This window comes from Perca fluviatilis, chromosome 20 (genome assembly GCF_010015445.1).
Source record: "Perca fluviatilis chromosome 20, GENO_Pfluv_1.0, whole genome shotgun sequence".
Taxonomy (NCBI): Eukaryota; Metazoa; Chordata; class Actinopteri; order Perciformes; family Percidae; genus Perca; species Perca fluviatilis.
In genome coordinates, this window is record NC_053131.1 from 15,460,698 (window position 1) to 15,479,684 (window position 18,987).

General features: G+C 40.3%; 1 protein-coding gene across 2 annotated transcripts in view; it reads left to right on the forward strand.

The window, feature by feature from the left end:
* The window catches only part of stxbp6 (syntaxin binding protein 6 (amisyn)), a 71,223-nt gene that overhangs the window by 11,700 nt on the left and 40,536 nt on the right, over nucleotides 1-18,987 (forward strand). The gene's annotated exons all lie outside the window — the stretch shown is intronic.

The window sequence follows — 18,987 nt, forward strand, 5'->3', positions numbered from 1 at the left end:
ATTAGTTTAGAGCTACACAGAAAGTTTCAACAGAAATTGAGGGTTTTTTTACTCCCTATTTAAACGTTAACTGTGATATTGCTTGTTTGATACCTGTGATATTGCTTGAATTAGCCATGCATATTATTCATAAGAAGAATAGCTAGAGCATATTAATTCCAGTGCCAGCAGAACTGCTTATGAAGATCAACGACATTTTCTAATCCTACCATTTAAATGTGTATTAAACTCTGCCTTGGCAGCAGCAGATTCCATCACTCAAAGTACAAAGTTGCTCAATGGCAACTAAGAGGAATTTGAAGTATATCAGTACAGCACAAAGGCCAATGCAGACTCTGTTTGGTTTCAAAATCAAGGCCTTCCAGTAGTCTAGTTTCTGTGTTTACGCCCTTAAGGCGCCAATGCATCAAAGCCATTGGTGTCAAGCACAAGTCACAATTAACGACAGGTTTATGATGAATAATTTCTCCTCTAATGTGGAAATAAGTGTTGCTTGATATTCACTTGTTCTTATGCCAGTCTCATCAGTGATCACATACCCAGCAGTAGCCTTCACCTCTGTATCCTGTTTGAGCTTTGCTGCTCCAAAATCTATTAAAGTCAGTTAATACCCTAATAACTGCATGGCATAATTGAAATACATATGCAAGTATATGATCTTGTAGGTTCCTTTTTTAAATAATTTAATAATTTTTACAAGAATTACAACAGAAACACATGACATTATATGGACATCTTAGAGATTGATCTTGCGTGGGAAGCTGTTAGTTTGAAACCCAAATGTGGCTTAATTGCTAAGTCTATTGGTTATTTCATGATTTCCCACGTGCGTGCGTGCGTGCGTCATAAGTGCGCGTAAGTGCGTGTGTGTAACCTGGAGAGAGGACAGAAGTCTAAAATTCTTTGTAAAGTGTTAAAGGGTAGCCAATTCAAACTTCCTTACGTTGCTATCAGTGGAGGATTTATTCCCCAGATCTCTGCATCTTCTGGTTGGAACAAGATAAGTTTGCTACAGTCAGTGACTCCTTGCTGTAAGGATGGAGAGGTCTAATGTTGGACGGTGTGACTAAAGGGACTGTGAGATGTTGCATTCTTACTTTTACTTTTTATATAACCCAGCTGAATAGGTGTTTTTTCTGTTTGCTCTATGGGGGATGCAAGTGGGAGTCAAGGCCCTTTTTTTAACGTAGGATTGAGAAAATAACATCCATTCATTAACTGCCCTCTTTGCTTATTATGAGCAGAGACATCAGGCTATTTCTTCCTTGTGCTAAAAAGCCTTTTGTTGATTCAGTGTTGATGTCATTTCTAAAGGAGGAACATTTTGTATCGTATTATCCTTTTGAATTACAATATGCTGTATGTGTGAAATCATATTGCATAATGTTGTAAAACAAATCAAACTACACCGTTTATGAATTTATGTCTTGCACTAGTTAGCCTATTAAAAGTTTTTTTGTCTGCTGACATTGCTCTATACTAACAGTCTCCTGACTAAGCTGCTGTTTTGTATCCCATGTGGTCACATGAACAGTGGTGAAGGCAAGCAGTGTTTTGTAGTTCACTTAGTCATGTGGCATTTCTTTAAGCCAGCCAAGCATTGTTTGAGTTGTGTCTGTGTTTGTGTTCCTGTGCATGTACTGTATAGCCAAACGATGAGTGTGAAACCAGGCTGCGCCTCCCAGCACATTGGAGATACAAGGCTGGTGTGTGGGACTTTGAGTGTTCAGCATTTGTGTGTAAACTATGTGAAAGCACTGTGTGTACAAGGGTGGGGGAAGGGGGCTGCTGACAGTCTCATGGCTACAGTAGGTGATAGTTGAGAGATGAGCGGCCATACAGTGGCAGATTTATGTAATCTGTGGTATGTCATGGGTAAAGGAAGCTAACAGCATGATGAGCTGTACTGTAGAAACCGCTACGGGCACTTCACTCTCAAGCAGGGTGCCAGGATGAAACACCAGGCCGTCACTACTGCTCAAACTCCAGGATCATTTGCTGTTATATAAACATATAAAAAATGATTAAATTAATCGCCAACTACTTTGATAGTCGGTAAATCAGTTTGAGATTAAAAATCCCTGTGAACCACTCTTCCCATTGGCATGAATTGGATCCACCGCACAACGCTTATTTACAAAGAAAATGGGTCACTTTTAAAGCTGGATTGCCTGTTTCTCCTGTTATTTCCTTACGAGGAATGTTCTATTTTTAAACGGAGTCCGGCGCAGTGCTTACGCCACATGAAACGCTACATTACGTCACTTCTGGCAAACTTCACGGAGAGCAGTGAGGGCAAAACGGCATCATCCAACTGTTTTAACAGAGTAGTCTCTGGTGCAGCTCAGCTAAAAACACAACACCGAATTCGCCATCACGTTAGCATGTCGTACATTACCGAGCCTGTTTGTAACCGTAGGTTACTGACGTTATCTTCGCTTCACCTGTTCAACTGACTTCAGCATTTAAAATAACACACTCTACTGTCCTGCTGCTACAGACGTGAATTTACCACAGAGAGTTGCCTCGTTCAGATACGCATGGCAGTGCGTTACTGCAGAATGAATATAGGGGAAACGCATTGTATCAACCATGTATATTTGGCGTTACTTTTGGCATTAAAAAATATATATTATTCAGGCCTGGCCGGGGATGCTGTTGGCCTCATGAGACTTATACTGGGAATACAGAAAATTACTTGCATGAGTTTGAGCTGTCTTTTCAGTGTGGGTGTGTCAGAGTCTTTTGAATTGGCTAAACACATGGCTTTTTGTCTTGTAGAGATCTACAGTACATCTATCAGTGCAACAACAGGGCTTGGACAGCTGCTACTTGAAGAGCAGTGCTTCTTGTTTCAGAATTACATGTGGCTCCTGGAAAACGAGATCGGTTTGGCTCACGTAGCTAACTGTTATTTGGCTTTAGGGTGAAATCTTAGAAATCAGTTGTATGTCAGCAAAACAATACTATTCTGAAATTCCCTGTAGCAATAAACTGTTTTTCATTAGAGGAGGCTTTTTGTCCACAAGGCCTAAATCAGTAGTATCTGAGTCGACAAGATGCTACTACATGTTTTTGGTACATGATTGAACTCATGTTCATGTTCTAACCTTTTTGGTGTGGTTTGGACAAACGGCTGCATTTTGTCCACTTTGCTGTGCAGTGTGCTATCACAGTCTGGCGGGTACCAGTCTGGGTCTGGATCTTAGTCTACTTCCGAGTGAAATCTGGTGTGGTTTGTGGTGAGAACACAATGCGTTGTGACAGTTTTATTTTGGTCTCGTTCCAGTGATTGGCACATCTGGGTGATGGCGTCTGATATGCGGTAGCATGTTAGATGTGTTTCCATTCACATACCCAACAACTGCTGAACAACGCCGACACACAGTCCTCGTCTTATCCACCGCTTTCTCGCCTGTAGCCTACTACTGGAACTGACCCGAAGACCGATGTTTTTGAGGTGGGGACGGCATGAGACGAGAGGACATGACACGGGAGGCTCCAGGCTGCAGCCATACAGTCTCGAAGTTTTCCCAAACTTGCAATCTTAAAGAGGCCGGCGGGTCCTCTAACTCTTGTGGGTCGCTACCACTCGCCATACTCGTCCTTTCGTGCTGCTATCTCTGACTCACTCAATGACAAAAAACTGCATGTAGGCGGAGGAGCTCGGCTAGCTTCAGAGCTAAGGCAGGGCTACAGATTGGGTGTCCCTAGAACCCGCATCTATCTAACAGTAGTTCCGCATTACAGTAGTTCCGCATTACATTAATTAATTTGCATGCAAGTTTTATTTATTTATTTTACTTTGTGACGCATCGACGCAAATTATTTGTGTCGACGCATTTATGTAATCGATGATTATGGAATTGTCCCAGCCCTAAACTAAACTGATTCCTTTGCTAATCATGGTAACCATTTTCAACGTTATGTTGCAGTATGGAGTCAGGATGTATCATTTCTTTCCTAGTTTTCTAGCTGTTGTTTCTAGCTGTCACTATCAAGCATTGTCTGTGAGTTTTGTAAGGATATAAAGCCTTCAAGCACAGTGACTGGAAGTGCTTCATGACTTGTTTGTCATAAGCCAGTGTGAACCGAAAGTCTGCAGACTAGAGCTAATATGCAACAATTGGTCACACACCCTAAAGCATTTAAATGGTTTGTGCAACATTTATTTTTGTAATTTTTGTGTTATCAAAATTTTTTCATTATTTGACTTATTGTACCAAGTATGGTACAAAACTAAAGTCGGCGGTCTTGCTCTGGCTTCTCTTCACCTCCATGACTGGATAGATGCTTCTCGGCTGTGCTGTGTTGAGATTTCTATGATGTCTTTGATCTTATACACATTCATGTTCACACGGAGTTCCTCAACTACACACAGAAACGTATGTTAGCGCTTTCACAACAACATCAGGGGTCTTGATGACATAGGAAAGTGTTGGAGCTGAGCCAAAAGCTCAACATGGACCAAGTTGGTTAGTGAGCTTTCTCTTTGATCACTGGGCTTCGTGCGGTGCCTTTATGGCTGGACCTCAGGGCTGAAACACTGGACCGCCCACAGAATGTTTTGCAGCAGAGATGTGGAGCCAGTTGAGCTAGATAAGACACTGTGAAAGTTCACCGGAATAGCCTATTGGTCTTTTTTTCTGAGCTGAGAGCAAAACACATTTTCTTCCTTTCCCATCCCATTGCTCCTTTGAGCAATCCTCATGAGTTTCACACCTCCTTTTGCCGTTATTGTTTACATCCATGTGTGTTTATGTGTGACAGCTACAGGTTGCTGGCTTTGGTTTCGAAATCATATTAAGGAATGCCATCCCCTTGATTTCAACTACCTAACTTAGTTTGATTGGTGTAAGCCAACCTAGTCCTCAGGTATATGATGTAAGCATGGCTCTAACATGATTGGAACAGTATCCAGCTTTCTGGTAATGTATGTGCAGTTGTGTCTTGAAGTATATCCAGGCTTCTCAAACCGGGAGAAGGCCTTATCCAGGTTTCTGAATCTAGGACATGACGTTTACTTGTGCACAAACGCATAACTGGGACACTCAATCATAACCTAAATCTGTGTGCACACATAAACACACTCATTTATGCTTCATGTTAATATGTGAATTTTCTGTGGGAAGCATGTGGGCATCCATGATTATGGATGTATTCATGCACATGTTTGTTTATGCAGGCATGTTATTTTGTGGGTTGGTTCACATGTTTAATTGTATGCGTAGGCTGTCTTGTGTGTGTCATATGCTGAGAATCTAATGCTGTTGTCTTGGTTAGTGTGCACATCTTTTTGCGTGGTTTGATGTAGTGTTTGTTTATCTCTTTGGTGTTTGTTTTAAAAAAAGTAAAAGCTTCTCCATCCCACCTGATCAGTTGGAGGTTGAACAACATAATGTAGGAAAGATCTACTTAATCATATGATGCACAGGGATTATTTGAATATCTTTAGATGAAGCCAGTGATTTTTGACAACTGTACAATCACTCCCATCTTTTTTGCACCCATGTGTCTTTGTTGGTGGGACAAAGATATCTTACTTTCTGCTAAACACATTCAGTAACTGAGCCCAGTGTCAGTATTTTGTTCAAGGCCATGTAGAATAGGGATGTCACGAAAACCGGTACTTCGGTACCAAGTCGGTACCAAAATTCTGAAAACATGACAGTACTCCTTTTTCTACAGTACCGTAGGTACTGAGGGATGCAATTCTTCCATACCTGACAGGGGGCAGTATACGCCTACAAGTGTTCTAGTCTGCCGCTAAATGCTGGAGAAGAATAAAAACCGACCGGCACAGAAAAACAGAGCACCTCATCTCCATGGATGTATTAAGAGAACGCTCATCTCCGTGCATGTTGGTCACTGATGGCTTGACCCGACCGCAGTCAGCCTCTGGCTTTACCGTAAATCTACAGCAACTGCTTTCACAACTTCACCTGGATCTCCCAAACAGAAAGTAAATCGGTTTCTCTGCCATTACACTTTATAAAGGAGGACATGGGATTTATTTTTTTACCGTGGTATGGAATTGGATATCAAGAATCATGATATTTCACTGGAATTGTTATCGATTACTTTTTTTGTTTGTTTTGTTTTACACACTGTGTTATCGACTTTGCTATTGAGTATCTCGTACTTTTGGTGGTATCGGTACAGGCTACTAGATTTTTGGTATTGTGACATCCCTAATGTAGAATATAGATTACATACCACACCAGTTTGTGTATTGCGCTTTCCACTTCACTCCATTCATCATTAGCAGCCTTGTGACCATTGATTACATGGTGAGATGGATGGGCAAGCAGATCGTTTAGCTCACTGGTATATTCAGCTGCTTAGAAAGTCAGATCAGTTATGACCTTGCTTATTTAATCCAAGAACACATCAGTCTGACTTTCTGTATATACATACATATTAGGTTGTAGGTGTGTTGCCAAGGTTAGCCCATCCTTATACTGTAAGTCCAGATGGAAATAAAATGAGAGACCATGGATACATATTTATCAGGATCGGAGAGGTGTTAACACTGCACCATAAAACCATAAAGAATTCATGTTTTTAAAAATATACAGAAGGTATGAAGTTCAAGGTTAGAAAATACATGAATGTTTCTCAGTTAAAATCCTCTCGAAAATGGACAACCTCAAGAATTACTGTTAATACCAGAACTTTAGATTCAGAATGTTGATCCAAAATGTTTTATTTCAACAGTGGGATTGCTGTTGGTTTTGTCAGTTGACCACAATGTGAAATGTTTTTCTTTGGCTTCACATCTCATGATTGACACTTTAAAGGCACATTTGAAGACACGCGACTCAGACTTGTGGACTCACAAAGAAACTCACAAACTTGATGCGGTAATCAACCTGTTTCTAAAATAGTTAGTGCTACGTTAAGGTGTAGGTAAACTATGACTTTAAGGAATAGTTTGACATTTTGGGAAATAAAATGGGGAAACCGCTAGCCTTGGGCCATGTTCTTATCAGCATTTTCGGGTTTAGTTTTACTTCAACATTGCATCTAACTGGTAGAACTTTTTTAAACATCTCAGGGAGTCTGGACAAATGTTTGTTAGCGAGGTTTAGCCAGGCATTGGTGTGCGGGTGGTCTGTGCTCTGTTGTTAACAATGTTGCCTTCTGTGGGTTTCTCACAGGGCCAGTGTAGCAGCAGTGACTGAAGCTGGCCTCCCAATATTTACTGAGAGCAGAGACATAGCCTACAGCCCACATTTCGCTTAGGAAGATGCATTGCATATTGAATATTAAGAAAGCCAAAACCTCTTTGCATCAGTGTGCAATGGCAGTCTTTATCTAGACTAATTATGTTCTTGCAGCAGTTCTCATTCTTGTGCCAGACTACTCTTTAAAACTTGAACCGTCTTCACCCCTCACTCTCGCCGCCTCTTATCATGTCAGCCTCCCTCTCAACCCCTCTGCTCCAATCTCCTCTTGGCCAAGATGGGGGGTCTTCAATGCTTGAGTGATCTGAGCTTAGCCTAGGAGACCTAAGACAGAATGTACATGGTAAGAGAAGGAAAGGGAAGATAGCAATATGAAAAGATTTAAGAGATGGAATGACAATATTGTATAATTAAATGATTTAATAATAATGTAATAACTATAACTTATAACAATAACTTATTTCACTAGTAAATTGCTGTTGAATGACAAAAACAACCACTAGATGGGAAAAGGGTATTTTACAATAAGTTTGAATGCACCACGAGGCTACCAGTTTCAAGTGAACGCACAGTCTGTGTTGTTTTTCCGACAACGGCATCTGCACACTGTTACGTCCCGCTGTTGGAATCCTCTACAGTGAAGTACAGTCATACTTTATACCGTCTAGCTGTCAGCATTTAACCCTGTTTAATCCAGCTACTAGCTAGCGGTAGGCTAACGTTACCTGCTGTCGAGTGTAGTGTTAACTAGCGTCACGTGCAGTGATGCTTCTGTCGTCCGTTTCGGAGCATCAGAGAGAAGCGCAGGAATGTGTGTGTGTGTGTGTGTGTGTGTGTGTGTGTGTGTGTGTGTGTGTGTGTGTGTGTGTGTGTGTGTGTGTGTGTGTGTGTGTGTGTGTGTGTGTGTGTGTGTGTGTGTGTGTGTGTGTGTGTGTGTGTGTGTGTGTGTGTGTGTGTGTTCATGTGTTCATTTTGTCATGTTAGAAAATAAGTACATGCCCCAGTGGTTCTGACCGCTGTCTTCACAGTGCTTTTCTATACCGAAGCCAAACTGTCTATCATCCTTCTGCATCATCCCCTCCTCTGTCCTTCCCTAGTGTCCAACTCAGTCCTGCTTGTCTTCTATCCAAACAGCACTTTTGTTCACTGAACAAACCAACAATCTTGCTTCATGATCTCACAAATTGACCATAGTCCTGTGTTTCAGCTGCCCCTGCTTTTGTCGTTGTTGTGTGTGTGTGTGTGTGTGTGTGTGTGTGTGTGTGTGTGTGTGTGTGTGTGTGTGTGTGTGTGTGTGTGTGTGTGTGTGTGTGTGTGTGTGTGTGTGTGTGTGTCTTGTTTTCCAGCAGAAACAGTAGGGTGATTCTTTCTAGCAGGAATGTGATGATTGGTGTGGTGGAGGCAGTACGTGGTTGTAGGTTTGGAAGACCCCTCCCCACCCCCCATAAGCTCCCTCTAACTCGTCATTCACTCTTTGGCTGCTTTTGGTGCAGCTCCACTCCTTCTTTATGAGTCTGTTTAGAACAGGAGGGTTCCTGCTTACACTGGAGACACAGAGGAGATGGGAAATAGAAATAATGAGATAAAGTTGTATGCTTAGGGAATATATTTGACTTCAGGGATTTATTTGTGGTTAGCTGTGGTTTGCAGCTCATTTATTTTGTTAAGTTGTTTCTAGTTGTTGTGGTGTAGCAATGCATTTCCTGTCCTTGTATATTCCTAAATTTAGGTAGTCTTGAGGGAAATTATCCCTGTGTTCAGATTGTACTTCAATTATTTGGGTGAGATTTATTCCAACCATTATTTTTCAAAGGAGGGATGGTTAGAGCATGCAGTGTTATCCACAGGAATGATACAGTAAACAAAGATCTAACTGTAAAAAAAGTTTTTGATCTGACTTTAAAGTGATACAAGAGGTGGTTCCCACCTGGGGCTCCACTCACAGTCCCAGCTGGTCATTACAACAACACAACTAGGTGTGGTTCTTCTTAACCTAAAGACTTCCCTCTCTTGTTTTGAGTGTTTAGAGTGAAGAGGTTTAGTTTCTGGCCTCCTTACTGGCTTGTACCGTTGTTGTTGTTGTGTAAGTATTGATGGCACACGGCAGCAGGGAATGGCCCAGGAAGATGAGGCGATGTGGCCACTTAGGGACCATTGAGGAGGTAATTATTCGAGAAGAAGACCACACCACACATGTTTTTGATACTGTGTACTATTACCATATGTATTGGCTCACTAATATAGTAATCGCCGTGTCAACTCAATTCCCTGCGTACCTGGAAGAAGTAATCTTCGTCATGTTCTCAGCTTTTGTTTTGTGCAAACAAAGCTTGTACACCAGAGCCTTCCTCTCATCTGTGTAGTGTGAAATGACGGGGAAAAAGGGGAGGATTGGAAGAGAGAGAGCGAGAGAGCTGTAATAAAAGCGCGAAGAGCCCCAGCTTCATAAATGTCAGCTATCCATATAATTAGCCGATGCTCTGCTCTTGTCAAACTGAGAAACTTCGCAACAAAACATTTAATAACCAATTTCAGTTACTAAATCAAACTGACTTTCCAACACATTTCATTTGGCTGTATTAAAACGACAACAAAGTCTCTGAAGATATTGAAAGTACAAATGGTTCAAATGAAGAAAACATTTTTTATGATCTGTGTCTGGGTTGAAAAAAGGCTTACAGTTTGAGAAGAGTTTGTTCTTATTTCACAATGCATTGACATTCCTTCATTATTACCAAATGTCCGGCAGTGCATTATAATGCTAGACATTTTACAAAGCTATTTTCTTAATCTATCACAGCACTATGGGGATAATAACAGTCCTCCTTCAGGTCAAGGAGTTGACTGATAAATGTAGCCACCTGCTGCCGGGGGTAAGGTGAATTGGTCCTTTGGAGTTCTTGCACAAAGATGAATAAGTGCAATTCATTACGAATCTATTTTATATATGCAGTAATCTTAAGACCAAAGAAGGAACTGAGGAAAGTAGTTATTTGTTTTAGTCAAACAGCACTTAGATTGTGTTTTGAACACTCTTGAGACCTAGTTTTTAGCCCATTATTTCAAGTCCTGGATCCCGTTTGCTTCACTTGGCCCTGTTTTAACAACTTCATTTGATGTAGACTTGAGAGGCAAACTTTTGCCATCACGACAATAAAGTCAGAGTCAGTGTTCTGGACTGCTGGCTCTCTAACAACTCTCTTCTGTCAACTTGTTTGCAAGATGGATTCTCCTTTCAGAATTTTGCCTCCTATTCAGCTGACATACATTTTCTGACATACATTTTCTCCACTGTTTCTTTTCTGTGTAATGGTTTATTCTTCAAACAGTAATAAACAAACAGGACTTTTGTTTGTCTCAAATGGCTTCTGCGGGCTTGGGGAATCAAAAGTATGAATGAAACAAATATTCTAAATTGGCCATATCCTTGTAGTATGTGGTTTTGCTGAAATATTTAGGCCAACTGATCAAATAAGGCAAGAGATTTACTGGCAGTAGTTGACTTACAAACATTAAAGATCCAATATGTAATACTGACAGCTAGTGTTTAAAAAAGTTACTGCAGTACAAATTCAAAATACTGGAGAGAGTCGTCTCCCCCGCCCCCTCCTCCCCAGACTCGAAGTTCACGGAGGTTGCCAGGCTGAGACTACAGCATCCACAACAATGTTGCTAGACGCTAGTCTCACATAGCCAGACATTACTTCACAGCACAGCGGAGTAGCTGACGTTAGATGCTGGCTATATTGACAGTCATAGAAGCCCGTGCTCACGCGGAGCTCTGTACCCAACTGACAGACGTTGAATTACGGCAACAATCGCTAAACACACTGCAAACTCACAGTCTTCTCTTACCAATTAACAGCCCCCCTCTCGTGGCTTAAAATAACTCACCATTGTCGGCTCCGAACGCTGAACTACACTTTGTAAAAAGCCATGGACTGCTTGCCTGGTCTTCCGGTAACGTTAGCAGTTAGCAGGGTTAGCATGGTGGCGTTAGCCAGGACTAGCCAGGACCAGTCGTCATCACTTTACTGGCTGTGTCTCAATTGTTTTTGTGAGTAACCAACTCGGGTACTCACAAATATATGAGTAATATAATTCAATATGAGTACACAAATGTTGAAATGACATAAAATGCCCGTCCCTAGTGGCTGTGATAAATTAGCCTGAAGCTAATGCTTACCTGTTCAGAAGGAAATAAGCCAACTCTGCGACCTTTCAAATACATCTCCAATATTTACCAGGGGTTTGTTTCGTCTCTGGTCACGCAACTGTTAGAAACATGCAGTTTTTTTTTTAAGGTCGGGTAGAGTCTATCTCCGTTGATCCTGTTCGTTTGTTTGCTGCTTTCATGGCTGTTCTAACGTTACAGCTGTAGCGCGCTGGGTTTACGTTTTTACAGGTATATCTGGCAACCCGGCCTGGCTGTCAAACAGTTGACAGTTGATAACAACACACAGGCCAAAAGACAAACAGAAATTCTGTCACGGAATGTAAATTTCAAAAAGAAAAAATACTGACATTAGCATTGTTGTCAGAAAAGATAGTATTTCATCTTAACATGTTTCCTTAATATCTGATGAGGCATTGGTGTCATTTTTGGATTTATTACAGTACATATATTACATATTGGACCTTTTTAAGTTGTTCAATGTTTGGTGTTTGCCAGCTGCAGTTGCAACACATTTCTCGAATATCCTGCAGAAAGAACACATTTTGTCTCACAAGCCACAGCCCTCCTTGATGAAAACTCTTGGAGCTTTGGGCATGTTCTTCCCAATGACCAATGTCATCCTCCTTTCAAGCCTTTACAATGGCACAAACGGAATGCTTTGTATATTCAAGTAATTTATATATCTGTCTCCGTTTGACTGCAGTGACTTTAGTGTACTTGATTGGGCCATTTGTTTTTTTGCAAGCAGGGGAAAGTAGATCAATACAATGAACTTCATTAGTGAGAGAATAGGTCAGGAGTGGAAGGAAGGGAGTAAAGAGAACCCGTGTAGGGGGATAGTGGGATGTGGTTATGTTAACAGTAGCAGCTGATATCAAACAGTAGCTACGAATTTGAAAATGTTTTGTAGTTAAAAGTGTATTCATCTTGTGTTGACCAACAGTTCATCCTGCTCTCTGTTGGACGAAAATCAGCATCATACAGGGACTTACCAGAGTTTTGGCTTGAAAATTGACACTACACAATCCCCCTGGCTTCATGCCTCCAGTACAATTTATCATCAATTTGGCTGACAAAACTTTGGTACATCTGCAAAAAGTATCCAGCTGTGTGAAGTGTATAGTATGGCTAAAATGCTGCCAGATGGCATATTTGAGGACTCTTGGTACAGTAAATTGTTTACATTACTATACACGGTTTAAAATGTACATAGAGAATCAGTGTTTGTCTTAATGTGTATTCCATTGTGAAGTGTACTTATATTAATATCCATTATAAGATTTTTTTAAATTTTGTATTGATGTAAATAGTTGGATGGTGACCTATCTGAAAGGGGCCAAAAGCTTGAAATTTACCATATTTCATTGAATAAAAGTGATTCATTTTAATGGATGGAAATACAAATTAGATTTTGGCTGCATTTCCCTTGTGTTTAATATACAGGTGCAGCCAGTAAATCTGTTCAGTCAAGGGTCCCACTGTGACTCTGCTTGTCATGAAAGACTTATTATTATTATTATTATAGACTGAGAGATATATGAAACTTTCAGACAGAAAGGAGGACTATTCAGTACATATATATATGTTTTTTGTGTGTGTGTGTGTTTTATATATATATATTTTTTTTTTTTTTTTTTTTTTTTATATATATATATATATATATATATATATATATATATATACATACTATTGCCATACATACATACATACATACATACATACATACATACATACATACATACATACATACATATACATACATAGATACATATATATACATACATATATATATATATATATATATATATATATATATATACATACATACATACATACATACATACATACTGGCTTAAACTGGGATAGGGGAGACAGGGAGGAGCTGTGGATAGTGGAAAGATCAGAGATGTTGGTGGAGAAAGGGAGGAAAGATCTCAAGGGTCCAAACTTCTGATAGTCTTTACTGGAAAGGAGTAGGGTTTGAAATGGAAAGTAAAAGTTTGAAAGCGATTACTGTTATTTATCTACCATGCTTGAGATTTTGAAATGTACTGTAACACGAGTCAGAAATGCTTTTTTCTTGTGATGTGGGATGGAAAGACTAATGATTGGCATTGTGTGTTACTTGCCATACAGTAATGGTCCTTCTAACTGTGGACTATGATTAATAATGAAGGGGAAATTACTTTGCGAATGCGTTGTATTGACTTCATTCCTCTGCTTTAGAATTTAACATAATTAGGGTGAAGTAAAAACCTCAGCACCACAATGAAAATTGATGATGGGGAGTATATGTCTCCTCATACTATCTCTTACTTTATCTCTTCATTTTGTTGAGTTTCAGAGACACATTTCTTCCACACCCTCCTGGTTGTTGACCAATGTCTTGCTTTGATTTAAAATTCTTTTGATGGCCAGAAAGGTGTCTAATACCTCAAGTGCTGCATAAATAGAATATCTGCCTGGACAAAAGGGGCTGATCAATTTATACATGTTCTTTTATCAACTGTCAGATTCTCCTGTCCATGTCTGCACTCCACACAGATATACAAATCCATGTTGCTCAGTATCTTCATCATTTTCTTCTTTCATGTACAATGTTTTTGTAGATATTTTCTCTCAATCCTTGTTTTTTATACACACGGAGATGTCTCTTGTCAGCTCTATGTAAACCTGTATTATAGGTCTAATAAAGCTGAAAGCATACTGTATCTGAGCCAGCACCACAGACATACACTAAAAAGCAGCGTGCCATTATTTTCTAATAATAAATAATAATAATAATAATGCATTTTATTTATATAGCACTTTTTGCAACACTTTACAGAGTTTTTAAAAGGGAATACACATACTACGAAAATTCACACACTATATCCCATCCCTCTGGCAGAGATATTGGCTGAGTTTAGGATTTCTGCAACATAAATGAGCATGGCTTATCCATGGCACATTAGAATTACAGTATTTGTATGTATACATGTAATTGGTATGTCAATTGTTCAGGCCGTTATTTGCTAATTATTGTAAAGTTACCACTATACGAGGTTTATCAGAATCTGATTTGTCACCTCTTCTAAATAATTTCCTGTGGGAAACCCTGTGAGTGGATCTTCCATCTGCCAATCAATAGTTAATATTACCCCTAATTTCCCCCTTATCATTCTCCATGAATAAGTAAAATAGAGAAATAAAATGGCATTATCATCTTTAAAAAAAAAAAAAAAAAAAAGTCTATTCTCAAAAATTATGTTTCCATTACTCAGGGAGAGGAACTGGCTTGTTAACTGCCTGTAAGTGATGGCAAGGACTGAGAATTATCGATTACACTATTTTGCAGAAAGGGATTGCAGCTCTCACAGTAAATATTAGTTTGGCTCTCTCCCTCCAGCCCTGAGATTAGAGAACAATGCAGACTGCATATGCCCCTCCCTATCACCCACCTCTACTCGTAAATATAGAGACCAAGAACTGCTGAGCCGTTCATTTGCGATTCACGTTCATTGTCTGCCAGGGTCCAGGTATAGCTATACATTTTACTTTTTATTTATTTATTTATTTATTCATGAGTCATGTCACAAACTGATACCTCGGCAGTTTCTATTGCAGGCATGTCTCATTTCTCATGATTTCAAGATTTCATTGGACATTTAATCCATTTGCAAACTGGGCATTTACTACAGGAAGTCAAACTTGCTGCTACTACATACCATATTACAGAGTGGAATTTCCTCAAACATGCAGCCTCTCAATGCTCTGATGCCTCAGTTGCTTTTAATATCGCTTCTCAGTAAATTATGCATCCTCCTTTTGTCCTGCAGGCGTTGAGCAAAGTGAATGTCTAATGGGGAATTTTGACCAAATGCATGAAGGCGGCTAGTGGCAATCATTTGTTCTATGTTTTTGAATGAAGGATACCAGATGATGTGTTAAAAACTCTTATTTAAATTATATTTTGCTCTTGTCAATAGTGAATTTACTGAAGTCACTGATGAAAATACACTTTAATAGACTTGATTTTACAAAGCTTGCTGCAGGTGACTATTTTCTCCAGTCATTCACTTAGTTTTGTTGATTTTCAGTCCCTTAGACTTGGCAGAAATGTTCTCCGCCTCTGTTTGGTATGCTGTCAGACTACAGTTGTCAGAGTATAGTAAGAAAAAAGCTTCTCTGTGATGGGTTCTAATAAGGCACAGCAGGATTGATACCATCAGATGTAATGAATTCAAAGCCATATCTGATTCCATGGTTACATGCGGGCTGAGCCTGATGATTCTTATATCATTTTAAAACAGCTAGTATTGATTTTGAAGTGAAGCACATGGATTTGCTTAGCCAGTGTATCTGGAATTAACTCTATCAGTCTCGGAGAAAGGGGATGATTTATCTACAGCCCCAAACGGAGAAGGATTCTGCCTTCCAAGCAGATCTCTCCAGTCAAGCTGCAGTCTACAAGACAATGTGCAGAGAGTTGGAATTGATACCAGACACTATCCTGTTATGTTCATCTTTTTTTTTGCATGTTATTTTTCTGTATTAAAATAAATACAAAATATTTGAGCCGCAGTGTTGGAAATGAGGAATAAGGAGGAATGACTTTCAATAAACAGATCCGTTTATTTTTGCATCTGAGGTTAACACAGTTAAAGATTTGTACCCCCTGAGCAACATGCACTCAAGGCTATACCTTTCATGAGCCAACTTTAGTGCTTAACAGTGCATCTTGCTTATGCTAGCAATTGGGACAAGTTCCAAGACATTCTCCTAGATCCCTGACTTAGTCATTCTCTAATCCTTTACCGCTCAGAGGCCACAAGCAAGTAAGTGAAAGAGTGTGAGTAAGAACTGAAAGTAAGACTGGAGAGCGAGAGAGACAGTGCAGCGTCCAGGCAGCGCCAACGGACATGCACAGCTGTGCAGGACACTTGTCCAGTGTGCTGCTGGTTTCATGTCTGGGAAGGTAGGCCAGAAACCAGGCGTACAGGCTACAGGTAGTGATTGCGGTTTAGTTTGGGTGGTGGGAGTGTGTTTGTTGGTTTTAATTTTATTTGTGAATGCAGCCTTGTGTGTTTGGCTGGATCAGGCCATTAGATGACTGATGTTGATGCACACAGACAGCACTGAATCTACTGAACCTGACTAATTGGACCTTGTGGGGAACATCAGATCCCATTTTGGAAAATACATACACTCATGGCCGCACTACCACGCACACACAGACATACACACACTGCTTTCCATTATATCAATTTTTGTCACAGTTATCATATGAAGGCCAGCCTGTTGTAATATTTGAATAAATGGCTTTTTTAGACAAAGGTTTTTCTCTTTGCCAGTAACAAATCTTGAGCATCCTTGGGGTCAAGTCAAACTCCAGTCCGGTAATCAGAAAAAGAGATTGTTCAGATAACCCACAGTGTGACTTAAGCTTGATTTATGGTTCTGGGGAGGCTCCACACAGAGCTTTCGCCGTAGCCTACTGAGTGGCCTGAAGTTTATACTGTACTTATGCGTGGGTGTGTGGGTCGATCTCTTTAAGACAAGGTGTGTGTGTGTGTGTGTGTGTGTCTCTCGACTCTAGAGGCATAGTGAGTGAAACAAAGTGTCCCCTGCGCTTTCTGACCAAGGTGGGGAAAAGTTAACCCTCTCCTTGATTTTATTTACCAGGAAATGAGTCGGGGGAAATGCAACGTTACCAAGCCACGGCTGAGTGACGTATAGTTACATTTTGAGAGGTGCACGTCAGGCTACGGCGTAGGGTCGGTATCACCACATACCTACGTACGTAGCCACGGCGTTGATTTAACGCAGAAGCATAAATCTGCCTTAAGGAGTGCTTTATTGTCACAGAATGGGAAGCAAGTGGCCATCATTACTTTAACAAACTAAGGTCAGTCAGTCCGGAAAATTGCGAAAACTTTGAATGTGTCCCCAAGTGCAGTCGCAAAAACCATCAAGCGCTACAACAAAACTGGCTCACATGAGGACCTTTCCCAGGAAAGGAAGACCAAGAGTCACCTCTGCTGCTGAGGATAAGTTCATCCGAGTCACCAGCCTCAGAAATCGCAAGGTAACAGCAGCTCAGATTAGAGACCAGATGAATGCCACACAGAGTTCTAACCGTGTCTTTGTGTGACGCAGAAAAGGTGAACGGATGGATTCTACATGCCTGGTTCCCACCGTGAAGCATGGAGGAGGAGGTGTGATGGTGTGGGGGTGCTTTGCTGGGGACACTGTTGGGGATTTATTCAAAATTGAAGGCATACTGAACCAGCATGGCTACCACAGCATCCTACAGCGACATGCCATCCCCTCCGGTTTGCGTTTAGTTGGACCATCATTTATTTTTCAACAGGACAATGACCCCAAACACACCTCCAGGCTGTGTAAGGGCTATTTGACCAAGAAGGAGAGTGATGGAGTGCTGCGCCAGATGACCTGGCCTCCACAGTCACCGGACCTGAACCCAATCAAGATGGTTTGGGGTGAGCTGAACCGCAGAGTGAAGGCAAAAGGGCCAACAAGTGCTAAGTGCTAAGCATCTCTGGACTGTTGGAAAAATATTTCAGGTGACTATCTCTTGAAGCTCTTCAAGAGAATGCCAAGAGTGTGCAAAGCAGTCATCCAGACAAAGGGTGGCTACTTTGAAGAAACTAGAATATAAGACATGTAATCAGTTATTTCACACTTTTTTGTTAAGTACATAATTCCATATGTGTTCATTCATAGTTTTGATGCCTTCAGTGAGAATCTACAATGTAAATAGTCATGAAAATAAAGGAAACGCATTGAATGAGAAGGTGTGTCCAAACTTTTGGCCTGTGCTGTACTTGATCTTTATTCTTTCATATGGCTGACTAAAATGTCTTTCATACACCTAAGTAGCTGTCGCAGCTATCATAGAAATCATCTCGGTCTTGAAAAGGAGCAACCTGCTCTAGCCAAGTTAGAAACAGAGGTACATACCGCTCACCATCAACATTAAAGGTTGGATAGATCATAGTTTAATTGGAAGTATTTAAGTATTTAATTTTCAACTTGTATAGAATGCAATCATTTTGTATGAATGTCTTTTATACAGTATACGTATGTTTGGGCGTGTCCTTATGATGCAGAGATTAAGTCAAACATGCTGAAGCTATAATAACTTGGGTAAAGGCAAAGCTTTGACAAGCCTCCCTGTACACATTACATCTATTATACAGTAGCTTCAGAGTGATCCTGGTTGGTAGCTTACCACTCATTGTGGTGACAGTTAGGTTTCCTCCCCCATTTGTTTAATTGGTTTCAGGTTAGAAATTTCTATTGATTCCGAATTCCAGTCTTGGCCCTTGATTGTTTCTTTTTACCAAATAGTTTTAAGTTGCTACTGGTGGAAACGTTTTGTAGTGTATGTGTATTTTAATGACATTTGACAGCTTGAAAATAGATGTCTCTATAATCACATTTGTAGTTTGAGTCATCGACATGCACAATTTCTCAAAATATAAAAACACATCTCCTCACTCTCCTAATAATTGGCAGGTGTTACCATGTCTGTTAAACACAATCAGTTATGCTGTGCGGTCTTTTTCAATAAGACGTTCTTTAAAGGTACAATATGTAACATTTCTGCTTTAAAATGTC